The 22,462-nt window shown below is 39.1% G+C and overlaps 1 protein-coding gene across 3 annotated transcripts in view; it reads left to right on the forward strand.

The window, feature by feature from the left end:
- Positions 1-22,462, forward strand: part of LOC131675264 (proliferation-associated protein 2G4) — a 651,851-nt gene that overhangs the window by 379,891 nt on the left and 249,498 nt on the right. The gene's annotated exons all lie outside the window — the stretch shown is intronic.

Genomic DNA, 22,462 nt, shown 5'->3' on the forward strand with positions numbered 1-22,462 from the left:
GCATTGTTTATGAGCTATTGGTTCCCCTCGACCGCATCTGTTATAGCATTGTTGCTAAGAGCATTGTCACTTCGAGCCACCTTGCCACCGGGCAAAATCATGGACGTTGGAAGAAATTGATGTAACAAATAATTAGCTTTGAATATCTGTGTATAAAAAGAGAAAACCTACAGTGTATGCATATGCGCTGTCAAGTGTATGGACACACTAAAAATCACAACCACAGAGCACCAGTTTGCGTAAAATGCGCAAATAACCATCTAACCTAGCTAGCTATAAAAGTTGTAATGCAACAAAACTCCAACAACAAAAACTATTTCCAGCATTCAGACGAAAACAAACAGCAATTGAAGTAAACTCAGTTAGACCAAACGTTTCATATGTGCAGGCCACAAGCGGCAATACATACATAACTCAAAAAGAACCCAAACAAAACAAAAGAAATAAATACACATGTCAACCAATAGTAAATAAAAACATCGACAGTCAATCAGTAAATACGATGTCTGAATTGATGAATAGAAAGGATACGATGCTAAATTTGCTTACTACGCTTATAAATAAAATAAAATAAACATAGAAATAAAACTAACAATTTGGAACGCTCAGCGCAGATAAGTATAGAAATAAAAACTATTTTTCTAGAAAACAATATCGATATAATGTTAATATCTGAAACACACTTTACAAATAAAAACTTTCATAAAAATATAATTCGTCAATTAAATAACTTAAAAAAATACTTTATAATGAAAAAAAAAACTATTTAACAAGTCTAATTGCAACTGAAGCATCGGATTATTTACTCTGAAAAGCAACTAATAAAATAACCCTACTGCAAACATTTTAAACCATCTATCTTAAAAAATGATGTGATGTGGGCAAAAACAAATTTTGATAAAGCTTTTACGTGGACATTTATAAAACAGATTCAGTCCTATCACAACGTAAAATAACAAAATAAGAACAAAATATACTAAATATTACGGGAAGTAAAAATTATAATAACTAATCATTTAACAATATAAAAGTAAAAGACATAAGTCATATAATTCATCCCTTTAAAAATAAGAAAATCTCTGAATATGAAAAAATTAATGGAAAATTACTTCAAAACTTTCCATTAAAGTGGTAAGATGTATAACTACTTTGTTAAATTCAATATTACGTCTACCAAGATCGGGTAAACCGCCTAAGCATACTACATTTTACAGGCCAATCAGTCTATTCCCTACGGTTTCTAAAATCTGTGAAAAAACAATAATAAAGAGAGTAAATAAAGTCATACAAAATCAAAATATAATGCCGAATCACGAATTCGGTTTCTGAAATATTCATTCCACAATAGAACAAATAATTAGAGTTACTAAAAGATAAGCAATACTTTTGAAAATAATGGGTATTGTAATGTAGTGTTCTGAATGTTGCTCAAATTTTTGATAAAGTTGGGCACCAAGGATTATTATATAAACTAAATATAATCTTATCAAAGAACTTTACCTGCTACTAGAATCATATCTAAGTTCTAGAATTTTTTAGGTGAGAATAGATAATGAAACAACTGATTTTTATCCAATAAAAGCCGGCATCTCCCAAGAAAATGTTTTTGGCCCTACATTATATCTAATATATAACCATGATCTACTGAAAATGAAAAATGTCAACCTTGCCACGTACGCTGATAACAGAGCAATATTAATATCACATGCTAATGTAATATTAACCACTTACATCCTGCAGAATTACCTAGATATAGATTTAAACTGGTTTAATAAATGGAGGATAACAATTAATGAAACAAAATCTATTCAAGTAACTTATACCCTAAATAGAGGATCTTGTCTACCGATACATATAAATAATTATCATTCCATTCTACAAGGACACAAAGTTAAATATCTTGGAAAAGCCTGAATCGAAGACTGACTTGGAGAGATCACATTTGGACTTAAAGGAAACAACTAAATTTACAGGTAAGAAAATAACATTGGCTACTCGCGAGAAAATCTAAATTATCAACTTAAAACAAACTTCTGTTATACCAATCCATAATTAAATGAGTTTAGACATATGATATAAAACTTTGGTATACTGCTACAAAGTCAAATATCGATATTAAGGAAAAATTTCAAAATAAAATATTAAGATATATTACTGGATACACCATGGTTTTTAGCAAATGAATATATAAGGAAGGATGTTAACATGAAAATAGTAAAAAAAGAAATAGAAGCAAATAGCAAAAAATATACCAGCAAAATAAAGAAATACCCAAATCGCTTAACCAAGGAACTAATGGACACAACACCAACAACTTCAAGATTTAAAAAAATATAAAATATCATTTATAATTGTTGAAATTCATGATATACCATTTATTCATTGTTCAATAGACAGATTGTAAATATTATTGGAAAAGAAAAAAAAATAAAGATTTTTATTTTTGATACGTTAACAATACTACATTGTGTGTCAAAAGAGAATTTCTATCAAATACACTTGGTATTTAATATTTAATAGCTACAGTTTTCAGTTATAATTTACTCATGGAAATAAAATCATTAGTAAAATCTATTTTTTAGATTTAACATTGGTTGGATAAAATAATAAAATCATTCAGAGGATAGTAGCAAAAGCGCAAATACATCAATTACATCTCTACCACTTCCGTTGATAGAAAATTTTTATGATTCATTAAACGTTCTCTACAAAAGTTATACGCTATTTCACTAATATGAGTTATAAGCTCGATAATATTATTAGATTAGAATAAGCCAAAGACTCGAGTGGTATACAAATTTAATTGTATAACTGGAATAGTGAGTGCATAAACAAAAATAAACGTTCACTAAATACCAGAATTTTTCAGAAAAATAAAACGATGGCTTCAGAATTGTGCCTGAAAGTTGTAATTTATGAATTTCTTACACAAATATAGATTATTTCCCTTTATACGAGGGTGGCCCGATAAGTACTTAGCCTACAAAAGAAAAACGAAAATTTTGGAAAAGTGGCGTTTTATTTTTCAACATAGTCTCCTTTTAGTTCGATACACTTGGCCCAACGATGCTCCAACTTCTTTAACCAGTCTAAAAAATACGTTTCCTCGATGTCTGAAAAGTAGGCTTCCGTGGCAGCGATGACCTCCTCATTCGACTCAAATTTCTGCCCGGCGAGTGACTTTTTCAAGTTTGGAAACAAAAAGAAGTCGCACGGAACTAAATCTGGAGAATTCGGTGGATGGGCCAGCAGTTCGTAGCCTAATTCGACCAATTTGGCCATGGCGACGGCGGATGTGTGAGCCGGTGCGTTGTCATGGTAGAAGAGCACTTTTTTCTTCGCCAAATGGGGCCGTTTTTTCTGCAATTCCATGTCGAATCGGCCCAATAATTCGGCATAGTACAGCCCTCTGACCGTTTTGCCCCTCTCCAGGTAGTCGATGTAGATCATACCTTGTGAATCCCAGAAAACGGTGGCCATCACCTTTCCGGTCGATGGGGCAGTCTTCCTCTTCTTCGCAGCACTTTCGCCGGGTAAAGTCCACTGTTTCGACTGTTCCTTGATCTCTGGTGTATACCAGTGGATCCATGTTTCGTCGACTCTCACGAAACGACGCAGAAACTCCTTCGGATTGCTCTTAAACAGCGTCAGACATTGCTCTGAAGTTGTCTCACGGTTGCGCTTGTTGTCCGGAGTGAACAAATGCGGCACCCATCGCGCCGACAGCTTTCTCATGCCCAAAATTTCATGCAGGACATGACCCCCGCGGTCTTTTGAGATGCCTACGATCTTAGCTATCTCGCGCACCTTCAATCGTCGATCTGCCAATACGAGATCGTGAATTTTTGTCACGTTATCTTTCGTGGTAGCCGTTTTCGGAGCACCTGGACGGGGCTGTTTAAAAATCGACGTGCGACCACGTTGAAACTTGTTAAACTAATTTTTGACGGTCGCCATCGAAGGAGAAAAGTCACCGTACACAGCATCCAAGCGCTTTTTGATTTCGCTGCGCGATTTCCCTTCCAAAAACAAGAATCGAATCACCGACGGATACTGCTCTTTTTCCATTTTTCAAAAATCAACGGACACACTTGCTTTCACACGCTCTCAAAAATAAACTACAACTCCGATCGGGCTGAAATCTTGACAGTAACCATCTAGAAGGTTGTACTACGTGATAGAATATTTCTTTTGCGAGAGTGGCGCCATCGGGCGGTAAGGCTAAGTACTTATCGGACCACCCTCGTACGTCTATATATTAATGTTAAATGTACAAAAGAGTTTGGCTTTCGTGCGCCAAGAACCAACATCTGGTAAATTTTACGTGGGTTCAATCTTGGTCAAGGAAGTCTGCGCTGACTTCTACGGGTAAAACAACCCAAACAGGCTAAGAGGGGTGAAGGTATTTCGAAGAAAATAAATCAGAAATTATAGTTACAAAGAGGTAATTTCACTTTATTTCGTCAAGCAACGGACTTATGAATCTAACTGATAAAGGGTCGGTGAGCGGACTCGCTCAACCCAAGACACGACGGCAAAAATGCAATAAACGAACGAATTTGATCAGCATCGGGCTGCGGAAGAAAAGAAATGGTCTGCTGGGTATGAGTGAGAGCTGGCACAAAAAATAGAATTAACAACTCTAGAGAGTGACCCATCGGATTTCTGTAGCCCGCAGGAGGAAAGAGCGACGACGTCGGAAACGTAGGCCGACTGGCAGAGGTGTTCTTGGCAGCGTCACTGCTGGTGTCGAAGCGGTCGATACTCGACCGAAACTTCGGGCTCGTGGAATGATGACTGTTGTAGTTGGTCGTTTTCGGCCCTCATGTGTGTCTCAAGAGAACGAAGTTCAGCATGATCAGCACATAATCACAGATTTTTTTTTTATTGTGGCTTCAGAAAATTAGACGGCCTATTCTATCTTGGCTCTCGCCTAACTGCCCATTTCTTTTTCATTCCGCCTTTTCTTTCTTTTCAACGCAGAAATTGAGCTTAAGAATGAAATCTATTGCCGCAAGCAGAAGCAAATAAATAAAAAAATTCGAAAAAAACAGAGAACGCCTGCTCGACAGAGTAATAGGACCCGATCGCAAAGATTTCGCTTTTGCCTACATCGACGACATCGTAGTAAACAGCAACACATTCGAAAAACTCATCGAACACATGAAAATTTTATTCGACTGCCTTCGTAATGCAAAGCCCAAAATTAACATAGACAAGTGCATATTTTGCATTAACTCACTCACCTACCTAGGCCATGTGATCGACGAAAATGATATTCACAAGAACCCATGTATTATTCAAGCCATTGCTGACTTATCCATATCTAAAACAATCAGATAATTACAGATATTCCTGGGAATAGTATCTTGGTATAGACACTTTATCTCAAATACCGCTAAACTTAACAATCCACTCAACCACCTGCAAAAACAGAAAACCCACTGGAATTGGACTGCGCAATACATAAGCGTCTTTCAGAAATTAAAGGAACACCATGTGTCGATGTCAATACTGGCTTGTGCCGTTATCATTGAACCTATTACCTTACATGCAGATGCCAGCACCACCAGCCTAAGAGCCTGCCTCAGGCAAACGGTCAAAAGCAAGGAACTCATTATAGCATTCGCTAGCCGAACACTAACCAAAGCTGAAAAGAATTACTCAGTGACCGAACTCGAGTGCCTGGCCGTAGTATGGGGCATCAGAAAATTACAAAGATAACCTTAGAGGATTCCAATTCACGATATATATCCTGCAATGGCTACATAAATTGAACTCTCCATCTAAAAGGCAAGATAGGCACTAGAACTACAGCAGAACGACTTTATATCAAATATAGGAACAGCTCAAAAAACGTCACAGCAGACCTCCTATTTCGGAACGATACACCACTACTAGCAGTATCAACCTGCAAAAGCTACAAAAAACTTTAGGAAAATGTAATAGTTAACTAAAGCAATTTTCGGACTACTGCATCTACAGCAACCAGCTCTACCATCACGTATTAATCAAAATAAACTTTAAAGACACCGCAGATAGAGAATACAGAAAACTCTGCATACCAACGTACGATTGACACAAAATACTTCTCGACAACCACGACTCGCTGACAGCAGACCACCTAGAGAAGATAGCCAAAAAAAACTCATCAGATTAGCCAACAAGTGTTGCTAATCGGGGACGCTACAGGAAGCAGCCAATTCCGTATGAAATTACGTCATCTGCTACTAATACAAGTCGAGCTAGAAGCACACACCAGAATTCATACACACCCATGTGGCGTCATGCTCTTGGCATATCTCAAACACGAATCTAATCGACCCGCTAGTCCGCTCTTCAGATCAAGACACAATGCCTTTAGTAACTCTGGATTAATTCACCAAGTGGGCTGAAGCGCAAAGTATCAGCCAGAACAGTCACCAAAGCCATCAAAAATATAGTATACCATTTTGATAAACCCGATACAATTGTTAATGACAACCGCAGACAATTCATAAGTAAAGAATTCACTAAATTGTTGATAATAGCAAAGTCCTCAAAAACATGATAACTGAATACGTCGAACAGAAGCAGAAAAATTGGGACGTAAACATTCTTGAGCTACTATTCGCATATATTGTATCCTCCTTATCCTTCATATCCACAGGATACACAATGGTATATTGAATGCTCGGCCGCAAATTTGAGCCGCCCGGAAGCTCGCTTTAATCACCGGCTATTAGTCAACAGCCGCATACTAATATTCACTTAAAGCACCTCAAAGCGGCCTGAGAACTCGTCAAAACAAACCTCGTCAAAGCATTCGAAAACAACCACGTTATTAGAACCTACGCAGAAGACATTAGTCGCCGAAAATAGGAACACATATCTTTAAAAGAACGCACATTCTTTTGGATAAAGCCAAACATGTAAATGTTAAACTAGAACCGAAGTACTAAGGACCGTTCAATATCATCTGATAACATTCCCCAGTCATCTTTGATCTACGGAAAACAAATAAATAACACGTCACATACACATCAGCGATCTCAAGAAATACGCTAGCTCTCCATCGCAAAAGGCCACGGCATGCGTAATTACTCCGATATAAATAGAGCTATCACACAAAGACGTTGCATGCAGTCGCAAGTCGTGCGCACCGCCAATGGTGGTGCCGCAGCAGAAACCGCCAACGGCAGGGCTCATTGGAAAAAATTCACATAATGTTTATCAATCTTCTGCTCAGTCTGCTGAGGTGTTTTACCTTTAATAAAGTAATGTTTAATCAACACACAAAATTCTTTTTCATCTATTTTTGTACAACCACTCGATTTCTATGATTCGAACAAATATTAATCTTTTAAGAACGGGACTAGTCGATATTTCGACCACTTAAATATCATGAGTGGAAAGGTTAAAGACAAATTTACATCAATTTTCTTATTATGTTGATGATAATAATGACAGAAAAGATGATGTACAAAGATAATATATTATAATTAATTATATTATAATATTAAGTAAGATACGATAGATGAACTTGTAGTAAACAGTGAATAAGCAAAAAACTTCAAAGAAATAATGCATTTTCAAATTGTTGGTTGGGTTTACTTTTAAGCAGACTTAATGGATTTTGATTTATTAGTTTATGTTTATACATGAGATTAGAAATGTTATCCTGATGAATTTGGCTCGATTGATTTAAAGTTGAAAGTTTTGCATGATAAATATGCTTTGGGGTTTATAAAATTCTAATAAAGTTAAAACTGACGAAAGAAAACGGAGAAAAGGGGGGAAAGGAAATATATATATATATATGTATGTATGTATTTATTGATTTCAGCCTTATTACATGGCCCAGAAATGGACTTGATTGAGTCGTACAAAAATATGCTTAATCTATATCTCATGTTCGCAATCTTCCATACTTTACAACAGCAGCACAAAAATATATTTTGTACATAAGTCACATTTTGTTTCACCTTATTTTTACAGAGTTTGTTTACATTTTTTCATTTTGTAATTTTACATTTTTATACATTTTTATACATTTTTACATGTTTCTATTTTTTTGCTTTGCATTACTATTCCTATTATTATCTCATTGCAGCTACATCTTCTTGTGTACATATATTTTTAACATATTTGGGAACTGTTACATATATTTTAATACAGGCCTTTGCGTGAACATATCTATATATAATTTTTTACGTTTATGTGCTTTTTTTATCTCAGTCTTTTCGTACGTTTTTCTTTTTTTTTTATATCGGGATGTGAAGGGGGGCGGGGAGGGGGTGAGGATGATAAGGTACTATTCTTTGTATACTTTTCCCCAGTCTACCTAATTTTTAATCTATCCATTCCTCCCTACAACTTTTCTATTCTAATCTTCCGCGTCTATTAAGTCTTTCATTCGCTTCTTTTTCTTTGAATCCGTATCTACTTTTTTTACCCATTTTGCTACCCTATTATTATTTTTGCCTTCCCATACTTGTTTGAAGTCCCTAATTTCTATTCTTCGATCTAGAGAGTTTGCCCATTCTTTCATTACTTCGCAGTCGTTAATTAGATGTTGAAGCGTACCTAGTCCTATACCGCATATGTCGCATAGCCTGTTTTCTTCTGCTAACCAATATTTATTTGCCTGTTCTAAGTTTCCGCATCTCAACCTCGCTAGTTCTTTGTAATGTCTGCATCCCTTGGTCAAGTATTCTGGTCTGGCAATCGTTATACTCTCCTTGTACCTCTTGTTATACTTCGCATTTTCTATTTTTTTCACTATTATCTGTCCTTGTATAGCTTTTTCCCTTTTTAAAATCTCTTCTTTCGTGTCTAATTCTTTCTCTTCAAGATTTTGTACTCCTATTGAGCTCAGTCCTAAGGTGTTCAGGTACTTTTCTTTTTCTTTCATGTAGTCATCTTCTTCTTTTTCTTTCTCTTTTTCTAGCCAACAAATTTTTGTCAGTCTGCTTTCGTCTTCTTCTCTTATTTTTTTTTCAAATTCTAGCGCCCTGACTCCCCATCTGCCTTTCATCTTTTCTATATCTATTTCCCTATACAGGGTGTCCAAAAAGTAACGATACACCTGAGAAATTTTCTAAGCCGGTTATTTTTTTAACCGGGTGAAGGTTGTTCTTGAAGTAACTTTTTACGAGGAATCCGATGGTAACCTTGGATTTGACCTTGAACCTCATTTTCAAGGTTATTTTGAGGTCAACCTCATTTTTTTAAATGGAAACCCCTATTTTTTATGGCGGAATCGGAAAGAGCGGAAAATTTTACGTCCAGATATGTATTGAGGTATGAGGTTGAGGTAACCCCTAGAGGTCAACTGGAGGTCAAAGTATGAATTCTTAAAAATCTCGCGAATTCAGTGGTTAAACAAAACAAACAAAAAGATAACCCCAGGTAACTTTCAACGGTGCTCTTTAATTTGTCCTTGAACCTCATTTTCAAGGTTATTTTGAGGTCAACCTCATTTTTTTTAATGGGTACCCCTATTTTTTATGGCGGAATCGAAAAAAGTGAAGACTCTCACGTATGGATGAGTTGAGGTTTGAGGTTAATGTGACCTCTAGGGGTCAGATGAAGGTCGAACTGTGGCTTTGTAATAGTACCGGGATTTTGGTGGTACAAGGAAGCAAATAAAGGTCATGGAAACCCCCATTTTCGACAGCGGCAATCGAAAGAGCGGAAAATTTCACATCGAAATATCTACTTAGATCATAAGTCAAGGGCGAACTTAAAGTTTAACGTCAGTCGAAGGTTATCCAAACTTAAAGACGCCCTAAAATTTTTTAAAGTTTTTTTCATAATGGAGAAGGGTATTTATTTAGTATTTGCCCATCGGAGATCCGTGACCTTGAATTTAACCTTCAACCTCATTATCAAGGTTTTTTCAAGATCAATTTTTTTTACTTTTAGCGTTACCCAGGAACAACGACGTGGACGTAGTAAAATACCCCTTTGGGGTGCTTTATTTTCGTGAGTTCCCCTCGCCTCTCACGATCGGGGTGCTTGATTTTCGTGAGTTCCCCTCGCCTATCAACAATGATTTTTACGCTTATTTTCTTAATAACTTGATTAGCCGGTTAAACTTTTTAAGGTTACTATCCCATATCTATTCATTGAAAATCCACTAACAATTTCACTTGGTTCTATCCTTAGGAAATGTACTATGCCTAACTTTATCGTTTTGAGCTTATTCTTCGGGACAATTGCATTTTCAAAAATTAATATTTAAAAAAGCAACATATTTGAAAAGATTTTACCATTCGAAAATCTCCATAAAGCATTAGTGCATTAGTCGGACTGTAGTAGAACTTTTTTGTAAAAGTACTCAAATTATAATTTTCATTTTTTGAAAACATTTATTTGGGTTGCAAACTTTTTGTTTTTAATTCTGATTGATTTTTGAGTAAATTTCGATTCGCTGACTTAAAATGGAACGCCTCACTGAACGAGAAAGAATATCACTTCTTATGATGAGAGGCTGGGGTGGAGTAGAAAGATCTTACAGGGCAGTGAGAAATCTTTTTAATGAGACATTTCGGGTTAATAGAACTCCAATTGCTATGTCTACTGTTCAGAATACTATTTCAAGGTTTGTAAATTTTGGCCATGTCAGAAATCTACCTAAGTCAGGCAGACCACGCTCAGCAACAAATAAAGAGAATTTATTAAATGTTCTATTATCATTCACTGAAAATCCACATAATTCCATCCGCAGAGTTGCTCAAGAGCATGACATAAGTACATCGTCCGTACATATCATTTTAAAAACAGCAAAATTCCATCCGTTTAAAGTACACCTGGTTCACAAGTTGAATGAAGACGATTTCGATCGACGTGTTGAGTTTTGTGAAGATATGATGGCACGCATAATTGAAAATCCAAATCTTCCATTAAACATAGTTTTCTCTGATGAAGCAACTTTTCAACTTGACGGAACATTAAATCGACATAATTGCAGATACTGGGGTGCGGAAAATCCACACTGGATGCGAGAAGATAAATCGCAATATCCGCAGAAGTTGAATGTTTGGGCTGGAATAGTGAATAATCGAATCATAGGGCCATTCTTTATTGATGGTAACTTAAACGCTCAAAATTATGAAGAGATGCTTCGTAATCAAATAGTTCCAGCAATTAGAGAAATAGTCGGAGACAACTTCGAAAATACATGGTATCAGCAGGATGGTGCTGCAGCTCACTATGGACGAGACGTTCGAATTTACTTAGATGAGATGTTTGATAATCGGTGGATAGGAAGGAGAGGCACAATTGAATGGACAGTTAGGTCCCCCGATTTGACGCCTTTAGATTATTTCAATTGGGGTTATCTAAAGGATCGGGTATACCAAACTAAACTCCAAAATTTGGACGAATTACGTCAAAGGATCATAGACGAATCAGCTCTCATTCCCACTGAAATGATCCAAAATGCTGTTGATGCTTTTTACCACCGATTAGCTTACTGTCAAGAAGTGAACGGTGAACAATTCGAGCACTTAAAATAAGATGTGCTGATGTAAGATAAATCATACGTGAGAGGCCAGGGGAACTCACGAAAATCAAGCACCTCGATCGTGAGAGGCGAGAGGAAATCACGAAAATCAAGCACCCCGATCGTGAGAGGCGAGGGGAACTCACGAAAATCGAGCACCCCGATCGTGAGAGGCGAGGGGAACTCACGAAAATAAAGCACCCCGATCGTGAGATTTTTACTACGTCCATGTCGTTGTTCCTGGGTAACGCTAAAAGTAAAAAAAATTGATCTTGAAAAAACCTTGATAATGAGGTTGAAGGTTAAATTCAAGGTCACGGATCTCCGATGGGCAAATACTAAATAAATACCCTTCTCCATTATGAAAAAAACTTTAAAAAATTTTAGGGCGTCTTTAAGTTTGGATGATCTTCGACTGACGTTAAACTTTAAGTTCGCCCTTGACTTATGATCTAAGTAGATATTTGGATGTGAAATTTTCCGCTCTTTCGATTGCCGCTGTCGAAAATGGGGGTTTCCATGACCTTTATTTGCTTCCTTGTACCACCAAAATCCCGGTACTATTACAAAGCCACAGTTCGACCTTCATCTGACCCCTAGAGGTCACATTAACCTCAAACCTCAACTCATCCATACGTGAGAGTCTTCACTTTTTTTGATTCCGCCATAAAAAATAGGGGTACCCATTAAAAAAAATAAGGTTGACCTCAAAATAACCTTGAAAATGAGGTTCAAGGACAAATTAAAGAGCACCGTTGAAAATTACCTGGGGTTTTCTTTTTGTTTGTTTTGTTTAACCACTGAATTCGCGAGATTTTTAAGAATTCATACTTTGACCTCCAGTTGACCTCTAGGGGTTACCTCAACCTCATACCTCAATACATATCTGGACGTAAAATTTTCCGCTCTTTCCGATTCCGCCATAAAAAATAGGGGTTTCCATTTAAAAAAATGAGGTTGACCTCAAAATAACCTTGAAAATGAGGTTCAAGGTCAAATCCACGGTTACCATCGGATTCCTCGTAAAAAGTTACTTCAAGAACAACCTTCACCCGGTTAAAAAAATAACCGGCTTAGAAAATTTCTCAGGTGTATCGTTACTTTTTGGACACCCTGTATATTAAATACCTAGCAGTGCAAAAATCTAGTCCTAATACCCATCTCCAGTACGTCAAGAGTATATTCTCTAGCTCTTTTCTTTCTTCCCATCCCCATAGCTCAACTCCGTATTCTATCACACTTCTCACTAAGTAGTTGAACAACATTTCTCTTCTACCTATATCTCCCTTAATCGCTCTTTCTCCTAGGCCCCATACTTGTTTAACTGCAGTTATTCCTTTCTTCTTTAATTCTTTGATGTGATTCTTATAATTTCCTTGAGCATTGAACGTAAATCCTAAGTATTTGAAATTTATCACCTGTTCTATTTTTTTTCCTTTCCATTTCCAAATTTCTTACTTTTCATTTGCTGCTTTATTGAAAATTAACAGTTTTGTTTTTTCTGTACTTAAAGTTAGACCCCTCTCGTCTAAAAATAATCTAAGTGTGCTTATCATGTCTAACATAGCTTCCCTATTTAGAGCTACGAGTACTATGTCATCTGCATAGTCTAGGGTCCATATTCTCGAATTACCTATTTTTATCCCTCCAACGTTTCTCACTTTGAACATTTTCTCTAGTTCACTTATGTATAAACAAAACAGAATTGGGCTCAAAACACATCCCTGTCGTAGTCCTCGTTCCGTCCAAAAATCTTCCGTTGTGCCGTCTGTTGTCCTCACTCTGACTCTCGTTTCTTCATATACTCCTTTCATCCTTTCGGTTAAGTATTTACTTACTCCTATCCTTTCTAGGATTGTCCACAGCTTTCTCCTATTTACCGTATCAAATGCTGCCTTTAGGTCTATGAATAACGCGTATAGTTTTTCTTTTTTTCTTTTTGCCTTTTTATCACATGATCCAAAATAAAGATATTATCCAACGTTGATCTTCCTTTCCTAAATCCAGCTTGTCCCTCCGGCAAAAGTTTTTTTTCCTCTACCTCTTTTACGAGTTTCGTCCTAATAATTTCCGCGTAAATTTTATATGCTGTGGGCAGCAGCGTAATTCCTCGGTAGTTGTTAGTGTCATTAGTATCTCCTTTTTTGAAAATTGGGACAATAACTCCTGTTTTCCAACTATCTGGTATTTCTTCCCCATCCCATATTTTTCCTATTATTGCTATCAGTTTGTTATTAATTTCTTCGCTCCCATAGATCCATGCCTCATTTGGGATATCGTCCTAGCCCGGCGTTTTCTTTTTCTTCAGAGATTTCCAGACGGCTCTTATCTCTGCCTCTATAATTTTTTCCTCGTCCTTTCTTTCTGTTTCTGTTTTTCTCTTTTCGCCTGTTATTTTATCCTTTGATCCTTGCAATAGTTTTTCGAAGTGCGTTTTCCATTGCTCTTCCGTGATTTTATTCGGTTTTTCTACCCTTCTTCTCTTTCTCCTAAACCTCCCTATGTACTCCCATACTTGATTTTCATTTTTGAGATTCTTTAGTTCCACTAGTTGCTCTTCTTTCCACTTCCTTTCTTTCTCTTTGCATGTCTTTCTCCAATCCTTCTTGGCTGCTAGGTAATGGCTTTTTTGCATCTTTCCCTTTTTCCACCTTTTATATTTTTCCTTTGCTCTTCTTTTTAATATTGAACAGTTTTTGTCCCACCATATTTTGTAACCTAGCTTCCTTTTTCTAATTTTTTTCCTTTCAATCGTCCAAGCTTTTCCTATAATCTCTTTTGTATCTTTCCATCTGTCTTCTACGCTATCTTCTTTTTTTTCTACTAGCTTATTACATAAATTTTTGATTTTTTCTTTAAATTGTTTTATTGATTCTTCGTTCCATATTGTCATTTTTTTCCAGATCTCTTTTTTTTCTTCTGTGTAATTTTGATAAATTTTTTCGTGTTCTTCTGATTTTATTTCTAGTACTAAGGGTGCGTGATCCGAGTCGATACTATCTTCTATCCTAAACTCTAAATCTTCGTCCCACAACTCATCATTCACCATTACATAATCAATTACCGAAACCCCGTTATCTCCTATATATGTAAACTCTCCGTCTCTGTCTCCTTGTGTGTTACCATTCAATATTTTCCATCCTTTACCTTCACATAGGTCCACTATCTTTTCCCAGTTGTTGCTGCATTTCTTATCTTTACTTTTCCTATAGATATAGTCCTCTTTACCGCTGAGATCAATGTATCTACCTTTCTCTCCTATCCTTATGTTGAAATCTCCTCCTATGATTATTTTTCCTTCTTCGTTAACTTCTATTTCTTCTAGTTTTTCCATAATTTTTTCTGTATTTTTCGAGTTATATACTGACCAGAAGGTGAACGATTCCTCCGCACTAATAATCTCCGTTTTTACCAATCCTTCTTCTATTTCTATTGTCCTTGTGTGACCGCTTCCTATCAAGTCTTTTCTTACTCCTATCACAAAACCTCCCGATGCTCTCCCTTCCTTGCATTTTCTCCTCGCTTCTATAATTTCCCATTCAAACTCATGTGGTAGTATCGTTTTGACGTAATAAAATCTTTTCTTTTCTATCCATGTTTCTGATAGGCTCATTACATCATTTTTAACTACGTAATTCCAAAAATCCATATCTTTACCTAGTAAGCCTCGCACATTCCAAAACAACACTCTTTTCTTCCCTAATCCTAGTTTTTGGTTATTGATTTCCTTATTCCTAGTTTCTTCACCTATCGCATTTTTCTTAGTTCCTTTACCTATCAGATTTTTCCTAGCTCTTTTATTTATGGCTATCCTTGTTTCCTTATCTAACTCTTCAATCCTAAATTCTCTATCTATCGTTCCTATCGTTAATTTCTAATATTACTTCAGTACGACTACTCTCCCCTCCTCTCTCTCCTCTTTCGTCTCCTTTCTCTACAGTCCGTTTCGGGGCCGCGTTCCGTTTCCCTCCTTAGCTTCCGTCGTATTTGTTTTCTTACTCTGATTGTTTTCTACCCGGTTCACAGCTATCTCCGGCATTTCTCTTCGCAGTCTTACTACGTCATTTTTTGCTTCCTCGTATTCAATTTTCCTAATACTCTCTTTATCTTCCCACTTTATCCATTGGTTATTCACACATACCCTGCCTACCCCAATTTTGACATTCCAGTCCTTAACCCTTCTGTCATAACACCATTTCTTTATTTCCTCCTGTTTTCTTCTATCTTCAAAACTCAAATCACTTTCTATATAAATTTTTGATCCTTTAAGCTTAGATTTATTTGTCATAATCTTTCTCTTATCGTCTTCATTCTCCAATTTAGCAATAATTACCCTATCTCGACCCCCTACCACTCTCGCGTGAATTATTTTTAGCTTGATACCTAATTTTATGTTCAAAAATTTTTCTACCCATCCCTTGAAATCATTTCTCAAATTTTCATTTTCATTCTTCTCTATTTCCTCTATTTCTTTCTGTGCCCCTTTCACGACTATGTTGCATGCTCTTTCTATCCTATCTTTATTATATAATAATTTTTTCATTTGCGTTACCTCTTTATCAGTGAATCCGTCTGATATACCGCTCGCCCAGGTGCTCTCACGGCTGTCCGCTCTCCTAATACTACTCTTTGCGGTTCGTCTGCTCCTTGTACTTGTCGTGCTCCACACCGAGCCTGCCGCTCTATGTATCTCTCCGCTCGCAGGCTGCGACTCGTCGTCTCCCTCCCCTTCCGTCTCGTTCGCCGTTGTGAGTGCCGATGCTAACCTTTCCGAAACTTCTTTTAGCGTTTTCTCCAATTCTTCAACTTTCACTTCTAACTTTTCCGATTTTTCGTTTAGTTCCTGTATTTAATTTTTCTATTCCTCTATCTGCCTATTTATCTCTTTGTTTTCCAGATCTCGTTTATTACTTTCCTTTATATACTTTTCCTTCAGCTTCGCATTTTGATCTGCTAAATCCTCTACTTTTTTTTTCAATTCCTCCATCTCGTCGTCTCTAAAGGTTACTTTCTTTTGCGTTTTGCTTAACGTTCTTTCGAGTGTTAGTTGTCTTTGTCTCGTATTTATTGTCGGTCTCGTGAGTTTTAAAGCAGGATTTAATTTACCGTTCTCACTTGCGTTTGCCTCGGCCGGCTTATTTGCCATGCCTTCGTCACCTCTCTCGTCGCCTTCTAACCTCCAAACCTCGCTCCGATGGCCAACTCCTTTTTGTCACTTTAGCTTTTTATTTAAGCCGAAAACTTTTTACCTACTCTATTCTTCTTAGCTTCTTACGTATTCCTACATCGTCCCTACAATTTTTTAAACTCACATTGCCAATAAACTTTTATCAAATGTCGAGAGACGCTCGAGCCACGTGCATGCACTCGAGCAGCCGCCACCCGGAAAGGAAATATAAAGTATTTGAATTTTGTGTTTATTATTTTGAACAATTACACCATGGGTAATTCATCTGCAACGAAAGCTCCGCTCGTTAGCAATTTTTAAGGTGGGCAAGTGAGGCGCAATCGCTCATAGTAATCGAAGAGGGGGGAACGGAGGTGGGGGGGGGGAGGTAAAGAAATGATATTAATCCAAAAATCACAATATGATGTTCGTATCACTTATAAATAATAATAATTCGAATTCTCGTATCTAGCTAATGAGTAACAATTTGTTTGCAATAATTTTACTCTACTTGTCAATAAAATAAATAGATAAATCAAATATACTCTAATAATAATAAATAAATCAAATATAGATAAATAAGTACAATGTTTCAAAATAAAGTCAGACGATGCCCTAGTTTCTTATGGTGCGAATTGTCTCATAAGCAGAGCTAAAGTCTTTCTTGGATAGGATATAATTCGGCCCAAGATTCTTATAGCGCGAGATGTTCTATAAGTCGAGCTCGAATTATAAGGAAGGAACAGTCTTGTGACAAGAATCACTCTTTCTTTGTCACCAATTATTTTGCGGGGTAAGTGAGGCACTTTCGCTCAAGGCAATTGAGGGAGAAATGAGAGGATGGTTATAAATAAGTTATTCAATGACATGAATCAATTTAAACTTACAACCTATTATTATTAATCATTATTCAAACTAAACATACGCGCGCATAACATAGTCTAATTATTAACCAACTAACTACAAAATAGAACAGTAAACTACTTATAATAATCACAAATAAATATTTCGCATTTCATCCTAATACCTAATCGCGCACTTAACCTATTACAAACTTACTTAAAAACTACGCGAACCAATACCGGGTGAATTGCCCGGCACGTGGGCGCCAGGACAATTCGCCGGTCGCAACTTACACTATTATAAATTAAACTTAAGCGCGAACCTTTAGATAGCCGGCACGTGAATGCCAGGCTATCTTATTTAACGCTCACCGGTCGTCGTATCACCAGAGAGAGAGAGAGAGAGTGTAGAGAGAAAGAAGAAAAGAAGGCTTAACCTTTATTCACTGCTCCTCGCAACGTCGAGAATTTTGAGCGATGTGCTGCCGCAGGAAGTACCGGTCGTCGTTGCTGGTCAGATCGTTGCTACCTGCTGGCTACTGTCGCCGACCAAGTATCTGCAGGCTACTTTGGCTTTCCTTGCAGGTGGGCCTGGCTGTAGTCACAGACGAAGCTGTTGCCGGTGGTTGGCTTTCCTTTCGGCTATCCCCAAACTGCACTCTCTGCACTCTACCAGGGCTAGGTTTGGACTCCCTCTTGCGCTCGTCTTGCAGCCGCTCAGCGGCGCTCGCTCCTCTCCCTACCTTGACCTATTAGTTAGGCGGCACGCGACGCACCGCTTATTGGTCATGCGTTGCGCGCATGCCTATCCCTGCATGGGCCTAGTACTCTCTCTTTCTCTCTTTTTCTCACTCTCTCTCCGCGCTCCTTAACTTTTTCTTGCGCTCAACTGCGCTGGCCCGTCCTTGACGCTGAAACAAAAAGACCAAGTGTTAGGCGTATACTTTAATGCGCCTAACGTTGGCCAACACGCCTTGCCGAGTGGAGGAGGGAGAAACACAGACAAATGGCATCCCTTGTGAGTCTGGTAATTGAGAGACAAATGAGAAAAATGGTTTGATGGTGAATTTTTGAAATAACGCTTGACTGATTTTCTTTGTGAACTAAGGGCAGAGAGTGTGCGTAAAAGAATTTCGAGTTTCGGTATTTTGAATTTTTTGTTAGTGCTTGCCAGTGACCTTTCTTAGTAGCGGTGTCGGATGACAACGGTGCGTCATTGAGTCGCTTTGACGCTAGACGACTGCGTTCTTTCCTCGCTTTCGTTCTTCTTTGTTTTAAGAATTTTACTAAACTACCTATTCAAAAATTACGGTAAGTAAATTTTGATAAATTATAATTTCTTTCTATAGGCGTAAACAAGGCGACTTCTTGCCGGTTTATAGTTTGGAAAGAAATTTAGTCAGTAAAGTATCTGGTTACACGGACCGGTCGAGACTTGCTTAACCCCCATAAGCTCGCGTCGTAGTCAAGTTACGGATTTTCATTTTTAGAAATAACAATGTCGCTAGCGTGTAGAGATAAAATAGTCTTGCGCAGAATATTACGCGATGCGCATGCGAAAAAAACAAAACGCAAAATTGATTCCACAGAACCGGCTGTTCTGTTGGAATTAATGCGCTATCGCGAACTTAGCTTACACGGTGATCTTGAGGAGTTACAAACCCGGTATTTCCGATATATGCTGTTAAGAGAGCTGCCAGATTTGCAACCACCGTTGCGCTCCGGCGATTTTGCGTCAGGCCGAATCCCGGAAAAGCTGTACGACGAACAGCAAGAAACAACGGTAAGCAACGCACGGAACGCGAACTTGAGCGATGAATTCGCGGTAGCTGCAGCACCTTTGGCAGCCGAATGAGTTATGTGAATAAGAGCAGGCGACACAGGCAAGAGCAGGTATTGCCGCTCCTTGTGAACAAATTCAACCGCCGGGCGAAAATGCAGTCGCGCTCGGTAATAACGACGTATTACCGATGGCGGCTCGCTCGCCGTCGGACAGCAGGACTAAACGCGCACGCGAACAAGTCGCGCAAAACCAAGGCGGGCGTAGCACTAGCGCGATGAGCCAGATTTGGGGGCCCTCACAGCAGTACCGCGTTGGATATATAGACGAGAAGTGCGGCAAGCTGTTACAGACGGCGCGAATACAGTATTTAGAGTTGAAAGAGAGGTGATGCACAGTAGAGCGGCTCAGGCCGAACAGCGGACTTCATTGCCGCCTCAGGCCAAGCCGCTCGGCGACCGCGAGGCGCTATACGCGCCAGCGGTTGCAACTGAGCCACTGGCCCACGCGAGCGCACCAAACAATAGAGCAGGTAGTACATTCCTCTATGCCGATTCAAATAGATCGGCGAGCACGAAATATCACGCGCCTAGAGTAAGTTCATGGGTTGAAGACTGGAAGCACGAGGTACGGGTAGCCACTAGAGAGGAAACGCAAATACCAGCTCCATTAGGTGAAGGTTCGATTATTAGCGAGAAAAGCGTAATTAGCATAAGGCGACCTAAACAGAAGCAGGTGAGACAGATAGAAAATATCAGTGGAAGCGACGCTAGCTCGAGTTTATCGGATACTGATAGTTGCAACACCTATAAAGTTAAATCGCCGCAGAAAACTAAGCAAGTAAGAGTGGAAAGACCAAGCAAAAAGAGTACTCCTCCAAGAATCAAGTATATAAATGGTATACCTGCGGATGGAGTAAGCGCACTCAATGCCTGGTCTCTCCATTGTTCCGGTAAGGATAGTACAAACGCACTAAGTTTTCTATCAGGTTTGAGTGATTGCCAGCGCTATTATGGCATCTCGGACGAAGAGATGCTGATAGCAATAGGCACTGCATTCCGCGATAAGGCGCGTCGATATGGTACGAGATTAATCGCAAAATGTGGAGGACGCTGAAAGACTTTAAAAAGAGTTTTTCTAGTGAATTCTGTCGACGATTGAACAGAGAACAACTTTACGGCGAATTGCGTCAAAGGACACAGGGCGAGAATGAGAACATTACGGACTATGTCGCGGCTTTTCAGACAATTTTACGCCGTTTTGATCCGCCCGTTTCGGTGGGACGCCAGTTAGCTATGATTATAGAGGGTCTACATCCGAGATATAAACGATACCTTGAAACTAAGACCTTTTCCGACCTAAATAGTTTTAAAGAAGCGGGTATGGCGCTCGAAGATCGCATGGCCGGTTGGAAAAGGTGGCAAAAGTCGCCCACGGCTGACGTAACGCTAATTCCGGAATCCGCGTTCACAGAGACGAAGAAGTCACCCGGTAAGCAAAAATCGGTCGAAACTATTGACGGTTTAAACGACGCGATTGACGAGGTCTTAACAGTCGAATCTCCTAAAAAGAAAGCGCAGCAGCAAAACAAAAAACTAGGTAAAAAGGGCAAGAAGCAGACCGGTGAAATTGCCGATAGGCAACAGCCACAGGCAAGAAACCAGCTTGCGAACGAAGCCGCGCCTGCTCGTCAGAGCGCGCAGGCTTCGTTGGCCCCGGCTGCAGGTGTAGCCCCTAGTCTGGTCCAGCAGCAGCGCAATCAGGGAGGTAGCAACTTAAATAGGCCATTTACTGGGGCTTGCTTCAATTGTAACGCGATGGGACATAGGAGGGCGCAATGCCCGATAGCTCAAGTTAATCCGCGGGTAGTTTGTTATAAATGCTGACAACCAGGGCATTACGCTAACAACTGTCCAACGCGAACTTCAGAGCCGACATTATATTGCCAGGTTTGTGGGACAATCGGTTACGTGTTTAGAGAATGCCCTACTTGTAATCAGGTTAAGCAGGGAAACCTCAGCGCGGGAGCCGCCGACCGCTCGACGACTCCTGCCTAAGATGGATTGAGCGGGCCATTGAGGTAGAGAAAGTGCTTCGTGCAAAGAGCAAAGACACCGTAAAAGAAAGTAATAGAGTTGAGGCAAAATGGGAAAGCGAGAACAAGGCAGAAACTGCAAGTTCTGCGCCTCCTATTGTGAATTTGGTAAAAGAGGAAGGCGAGAACAAGGCAGGAACTGGCAGTTCTGCGCCACCTCTCTTAGACGAGGTAATAGGGGAATATTTGAAAGTCAAGGCTAAGGTCAAGCGTGTAGTATTTGTAGAATATGAGGATCCGGAAAAAGAGAGTAAGGAAATCGTTGAGTTTAAAAACGAGTTTAAAGATGAATTTAGTCGTTTGACATTGAAAGAAGCTCGGGCGCAGAGTGACGAGGGCGTAAGATTCCCTAGTAGGATCAGCAATGAATCCGAAGAGGCAAAAAAACGTGTCTCGTTACAGCAGGACGCGGAAAATTTTCAAAAAGATCGACACACTAACACGCGAGAAATTTTGCCAGATAAGGATACGCATAATGCGATCGGGTTTAATAAATTTTGCGCGGTAATTAGCTCGCCCGAGAAGTGCCCAGCGAGGCAAAATGAGTTGCCATCGTCGCGCACGAACACGAAAGAGGCAGGTTCGAGTATTTCGCCCACGGTTGGGCAGGCTTCGGAAAAGGCCGTTGCTTTAAGAAATCAGGGCGAACGTGTGGTAGAATTTGCTGGTAAGAATACGAGCTCAGGCGTTGCGCTCCCGTCGGAGCGGGCTGCGACAAAGGTCATGGTCACGCGCGATAGAAGTGAGCTTGTTGATAGTAGGGTTTTGTTGTTTGGACGTTCAGTCGTCGGTGCCGACGCACCTTCCGTTTTGGTGAGGGGAGGGTCTGAGTGGAACTCAGAAATCCCGAAGAAAACGGCAGATGAATCAGATGCAGCGTTAGTCGCAGTTATAGAGAACAGGTTCTTTATTTAAGTCGACATAGGCGGGCAAGTCTATACAGCACTGCTAGATTCAGGTGCTCAGGTATCGGTTGTAGGACCGAATCTCGGCTTACGGTTTAGAGCCTGGTGAATCTCTGGTGGTTACAAAAGTTATCGAGCACGTCATAGATGTAGGTGATGCGCGCCCGATAAAAACGCCGTTGCGC

The sequence above is a fragment of the Phymastichus coffea genome, unplaced genomic scaffold (genome assembly GCF_024137745.1).
Source record: "Phymastichus coffea isolate CEN01 unplaced genomic scaffold, Cenicafe_Pcof_1.1 PCOF00018, whole genome shotgun sequence".
Lineage (NCBI taxonomy): Eukaryota > Metazoa > Arthropoda > Insecta > Hymenoptera > Eulophidae > Phymastichus > Phymastichus coffea.